The sequence below is a fragment of the Apteryx mantelli genome, chromosome 9 (genome assembly GCF_036417845.1).
Source record: "Apteryx mantelli isolate bAptMan1 chromosome 9, bAptMan1.hap1, whole genome shotgun sequence".
Lineage (NCBI taxonomy): Eukaryota > Metazoa > Chordata > Aves > Apterygiformes > Apterygidae > Apteryx > Apteryx mantelli.
The window spans coordinates 17,644,631-17,650,630 of NC_089986.1; the positions used below are offsets into that span (position 1 = coordinate 17,644,631).

At 40.0% G+C, this 6,000-nt stretch overlaps 2 long non-coding RNA genes across 4 annotated transcripts in view; both read left to right on the plus strand.

Annotated features, from left to right (window-relative positions):
* Nucleotides 1-1,034, plus strand: part of LOC136992621 (uncharacterized) — an 80,795-nt gene extending 79,761 nt beyond the window's left edge. For 2 of the 3 annotated variants that reach the window (XR_010885021.1, XR_010885031.1), the window contains 2 exons: nucleotides 13-97; nucleotides 517-1,034. This is a non-coding gene — a long non-coding RNA (uncharacterized lncRNA). The remainder of the gene's footprint in view (nucleotides 1-12; nucleotides 98-516) is intronic. The other variant, XR_010885024.1, reaches the window with a different exon arrangement.
* Nucleotides 1,035-2,632: 1,598 nt separating this feature from the next.
* Nucleotides 2,633-5,525, plus strand: LOC106485914 (uncharacterized). The gene is made up of 2 exons (XR_001292810.2): nucleotides 2,633-2,678; nucleotides 2,769-5,525. It is a non-coding gene; the product is annotated as an uncharacterized lncRNA (long non-coding RNA).
* Nucleotides 5,526-6,000: the final 475 nt, after the last annotated feature.

Below are 6,000 nucleotides of genomic sequence, written 5' to 3' on the forward strand. Positions count from 1 at the left end.
TTGTTATAACAGGCACCAAGATTACTGCATGATAAAGGAATTTAGAGTATCCTCTTTTTTGCCACTGATACACTTTCTGTGAGAGGACCAGAAGGAGGTAAGTAGTGCTCAGTCACTGCTTTAGCCTAATAATAATTGGGATTGAAATCAGAAAATACTTCTTCAGCCACTGTAACAGTATGAAGGAGTGGGATGACTGAAACATGGCTTTGCAAGTTCTCATCTATTTGGGATAGCAGAGGTCACAAATAAATCAGAGTTCCATTTAAAAATGTATCCCTATTAAAAAGAACAAGAGCAAGAGAGTGAAGGTGACCAAGGAAAATTAAATTGAGCTTAACAGAGATTGAAGAACCAGCTTATTGGAACCAGTAAGTAGGCTGTGTAAAATAAATGCAGTATATCTTAGTAAGATTTTTGTCTCACCTCATTTTGCCAGCTTTCAATGTATTTGTATTGACTCATCCAACATTACATCTGAATTTCAATTTATGTTTCCACTCACTCCCTGTGTAGTGATCTAACAGGAAGAGTATCGCCCACGGAGGGGTTAGTGACCCAGCCAGGCGTTAACCGGTGCAGGCCTGCACCGTGCCGCGCTGTGCTGTGCATGCGCGTGACCTCGCGCCTGCACTGTGCCGCACTCATCCCTCGGCCGCAGGATAAACTTCGCTGGCTGATAGTAACGGCGGAGCCTGCAGGCAGCTCCCAGCCGGTACCACTGACTGCACCACCTGCACGTCCTCGTCTTCATCGTAAAGCGAAGCAGCAAGTTCTCATGCGCACACCCTTTCTTTTGACAGTGCAAATGAAGAATAGACTTGCTTTCTTCTAAGAAAATCCTTTGACAACTCTAAAGACCAAACTGCTGGGGAACCTCTCGACAGACGGGATCTGCGCCGTGTGCCGTGCCCTGCCCAGAGGTCTGCCCGATGCTGCGCAATGTGGGCTTCCCAGCACCTGAAGGGGCGTGAGGTTATCTATCCTCTTTTTCCTTCATGTGTTAGCGTCCATAAATGGTATTTTGATCAATACCTTACAGAGTCTGAGTGCCTTTCTTACCGGGATCATAACAAATGCTAGCCCCGGTGCTTTGCACCAGGGCACTGCACCCTGTTTCACAGCCTCTCTGAAACGATACTAACCCAAAATGACTAGTTGAGCTACTATTAAATTATTTCTAACCAAAACCTGATTATTCAAACTGAAGTTTCTAATTAAATCATTTCCTCTCCCTTGTTTACTTAAGTTAGCAGAAAATTGACTGCTTGACCTCTGCTTACAGACCTCTACTTAAGAAAGATCTGTTTAATTTTTATATTTGCTAAGGCAGCATGATGGTGGCTTATTCTCTGAAATGTCTCTTACTTCACATAATATTTTCCAGAAACCTGGTATTATCACCAGCGAACACGGACTTCCAGTGTTGATTCTGCAAGACACATGCCATATACTTCGCCACTTTGTTGAGAAAGTTACTGGTGCTTAGCAAGGCATGTGGGGTTGCAACATTAACTTTTCATGTTATCTGAGATTAATATGAGATCAGCAGATCCCTCCTCCTGCCAAAATAGTTTCCTACAACAGAATGTCCAATTCCTTCATTCAAACTGGTTTTAAATGACTCCAAACATCCACTTGTTCCCTAGGGAACCCTTTATGTAATTTAACAGGATGTAACAAAAAGTTTTTTTTTCCCTAAGAGTCAGCCTAAATTTCCCTTTGCTTATTTTCACCCTACTGCTCATTGCTAGTCTTCTTCAGGTCATCGTAAATAAGTTTCCATGGTCACTAGCAGTAACATACCTACCAATGAACAACAGCCTCAGCAAAACTTCCCCTCGCTATTCACTCCTTTACAACATCTTCAGTGCACTGTTGTTTATGGATGAGATGCATGTTTGAAGTATCACAGCAATAGGTTAGGAACAGACAAGATAAAATTGTTGCAAGAACTAGAAAAATTTAAAAAATAGCCACTTAAGATGAACATCACATGTGTGCCCGGAAAAAAATAAAATAAAAAAAATTGACCAGACGTATTTTTCCAAATTTTTATGAAGACAGTAAACCAAGAACTGTGTAATATGTTCTGATCATCTGTTTTGGATGCACTCAAAATACTTGTCTGGTAAAATTATTGCTTTATATAACAGTTTGTTCTTTTTATTTTGATAAATGGCTATGCTGGTTTCTAAGTAGCAACAGTCCCTTCAGCTACATTGGAGAGAACACATTTTTTGGAACTGCTGTTACCTGCTGGTAAGAAAATGACTGTCCTGCCTGTGCATTTTACAGAGTGCAATTAAATCTAGTCCTAAAATAGAAAGTGCCTAGTGCAGCTTTTAAATAGGTAAGAATTTCTGAGCAACCTGTTCTTGTTTTCCTAATTCAATTGCATTGAATTCCATGTGAATCTCCAGACAAGATAAATTCATTTTGTTTGAAATTAATTTACTATATAAGCACATATTCTCACTAAGTATCTTTGAAGGCACAGATACTTGCTTCACAACTTCTCCTAGAAGCTTAGACACAGCATTTAGAGTCTGATTTTTTTTTAAAGCTCATTGCAGTACACTGTGTATATGTCTTTCTGTGTTTGATCTTTCCATTTTTCATTTGCAGAGTTTGGTCACAGAACAAGGATGCATGAGAATATAACTATTTTTCCACAGGTATATAAACCAAAATGGTAGTCTCCAGATAAGGGAACTTTACTGTTTTTTGTACAACAAAAATTGTTGTTCTGTTTCTGTCTAAAGCAGAAAGCAGCAGCAGAAAACTGGTGGAGCCTATTTGGATCTGGAAGCTGAGCTTCTCTCAAAAGTGACAGAATAAGAGAACAGCACAAAACCCACAGGTTCCCTTCTCCTCCAAGCTCAAGCACCTCAGCAAGCAAGAGGCAGAACAACAGCAGCAACCAAGTGCAAGCTGCCAGTCCAATCCACGCTTCAGACAAATTGGATTAGGACAGAGGGACATTAGACAAAATGCTGGAGTTTCTACACATCTTGAAAAGATATCCTGGGATCTTTAGCCTTCCCTTGGAAAACAGGAAGAACTAGGGAAACAGAACATCTCATGTCAAGGACAGTGTACTATGAATGCAAAAGCTGGGAGCTAAAACTTTAGGAAATATTTTAAATCTAGAGGAGGAAAGAGGGTGCTTTTATTTCCAATTGCCAAACTTAAAGCTGCATGTGCAAAAATCTCTTAAAAAACTACATGGGACAATAAATGTTAAAGTGGCAGCTAGATTTTCAGTGAGCATCTGCCAGAGATTTGTATTCAATCATGTGAACTGGACATATGGATTGAGTTATATTATGTGAAAAGAGTTTGGCACACAGAACTTCTGTGAAAAGCCAAGGAACATAATGCAGAGGAGCCAGGAGAATATCTTTCAAACTAATGTAGAAAGCGAAAGGAAACAAGATCAGAGAGTTGTGGCATGTTGTGTCTGGTAACACAGGACAGGAAAAGTGAACTTCTCAGAGCATTCATGAGCACATCTAGAGCTTAGTGTCACGTTCCAAAAATAAATCAGAACAATCTGCAAACAGATTGTAAACAGATGTGAACAGATGCAAACAGGGTCAGGCATCCAGCATCCTGAACAACAACACTGAGAGATTTCAACTTGTTTAGGAGTTTCTACACTAATAATCCTTCTAGTTCTTTGCAAATGACCCTGAATTGTTTGCTTTCATTCTAGATAATCTTTTGTTACTGCTAGATGAGATAAATTGTATATGCAATGACATTCTGTCACGTTAGGTCAGTTCCCAATGATGAAATCATACTGCTGATGTTTTCCTTCTTTCAGTGAACACTGAACCAAATTCTCTTTGCAGTTAGAATGTCATTGTATTTCTTTATCAATGGAGTTGAAAAGTGGAAAGGGATAATATGTTACAAGGTTATTGTGCATCCAATAACCATTTCAAACATATGCAAAATCCCACGCACCAATGCCTGAACTTCCCTAAGTAGATCTTTTTGCACTTGATGCTAAATTACTTATTCCTCTGATCCTCCAGTCAAATGTCCCATCTTGCTAGATCACCTGTGTCAATGATACAGGAACTGCAGTTTCTCAATAATTTCAAGTTTGCCTTTTTTCTGGAATCAACATCAAAGAACAAGTTAAGATGGTAAAAAATAACAGAATCTGATAAATGGCACTGTAAGACAAGTCTGAGAAAAATTGGAGACTTTAAGCTCTCAGCCTGACTATCTCAGCCTAGATGAGGATCAAAACCAACTGTGTGTTTAATATGAAGTCTTGAAGTTTGTCTGTATGTTATTTCTTCATGCAGCTGTGGACTCAGAACTTCTAAAAAAGGACTGAGACTTGGAGAAAGACAATCAGGCAAACAAGACTGGCAGCGTCCAGGGCAAGTTGCAGGGCCCATGATGCACCACAGGAAAACTACAGACCAAGTCTGGGTGATGACTTTGACCAACCCTATCTTTGACCTTTCCTCAGTCTTTGTAATTATTGTGATTTTCTTTCATTTTATTGTGGTTTTTCAAAACATATCTGCACTTTACTACCACTCTGTTTGCCTCACCAGAAAGAATCCAAACAAACAAGCAGAAAACAAACCAAAAGCACAACCCCAAAGCTTGAAACTATCTGTTAGAATATAAAGCAGGAATGGCCAAGTCCTGTGCGCTCAGAGGTCTCCCTTATTCCCAGCCATGTGTTCAGAGGGCAGAAGGCAAACAAACATAACCGTGTTTCTATGGTGCTGCGTCCGACCCTGCCAACCCGACCGATGCCTGTTAGTGTCCGCACACGCAGCCCGGGCGGCAGACACCCGCACTCGCAGTGGGGCTGCTCTGCCGGCAGCCCAGCGCTCCCGGGGAGCCTGTCAACGTGCTGTGCAGACTGGGATCTGGAGCCCCTGGGCTGCCTTCCCCCGTGGAGAGGGTCTAGTTCACGCTGGAGCGAAAGACAAGCTACTACTAAACAGAGGATTTAAGGCCATAAAATCTCAGCTTTCAAACAGGCATCGTAATATTTCCGTATCATCTATAAAAAAGATATGAGATTTATAGTGCTTTCTTCAGAAGTAAAGCAGAGATGGAGACTGAAACAACCATTTTTTCCCTGTAGTTGAACACTGCTTTACGATCTGAAACCAGCATCTGTCAAAGAGGTTATCACTCATATGTACAAATGAACTATACTGAAATACTGAAATACTGAAAGATTAACCAAACTGCTGTTTATTCAGTTACCTGCTGTGTCCCTACTTTATCTAGATAAACAAGCTGGATAAACTTTTGAAAACTGTCAGTCTGAAGAACATGAATCCTATGATCAGCAGTTAAATTAAACATGTAGAAGGCTATATTTCTCTGAATAGTCATGAACTGTAAGTTTCCAAGGGCCTGCAGTACTTCTAAAATAGCACATTTAAAACTCTGGCATTTTAAACAAACTTACCTTAAATTTTTAAGAGCCTAAATATACCTACAAATGAATAAAGTTTCATTTAATGCTCTTCCAACAATTATTTTATAAAGCAAAATATTTTGTGTACATAAACTGAATGGAATCATTTCTTAAATAAGTGGTACGGTGCTCAATAATGTAGGATTCTCTTACCTTAAATCACAGGCAACAAAAATCAGTGCGAAATTCCTCTATTCCATCCTGAGCATCATGTTCTCAGCGTAACATCAGAGCAGGCTATAGAAACTTCATTTTTCTGTGCTGTCAGCACTGTTGCCTTAATAGTTCAGAGGCTACTTCTGCATTAGTACTTCCCTGTCACTGACAGTGGTATAATTCATTTCACTTGAAAGGAGATACTACAACATGTCAATGGTGAAAACAAGAGGAGACTCATGCCCAGGACCAACAGCATTCGCAATCAGAAAAAGTTACAGTGACAGGCAGAGCAGATGTACTAGAACACAGAAACCAGCTGGCAAGTGTCACTTTACAGTCCAGCATGTGCAGAAATACTTTCAGAAATGATGAAA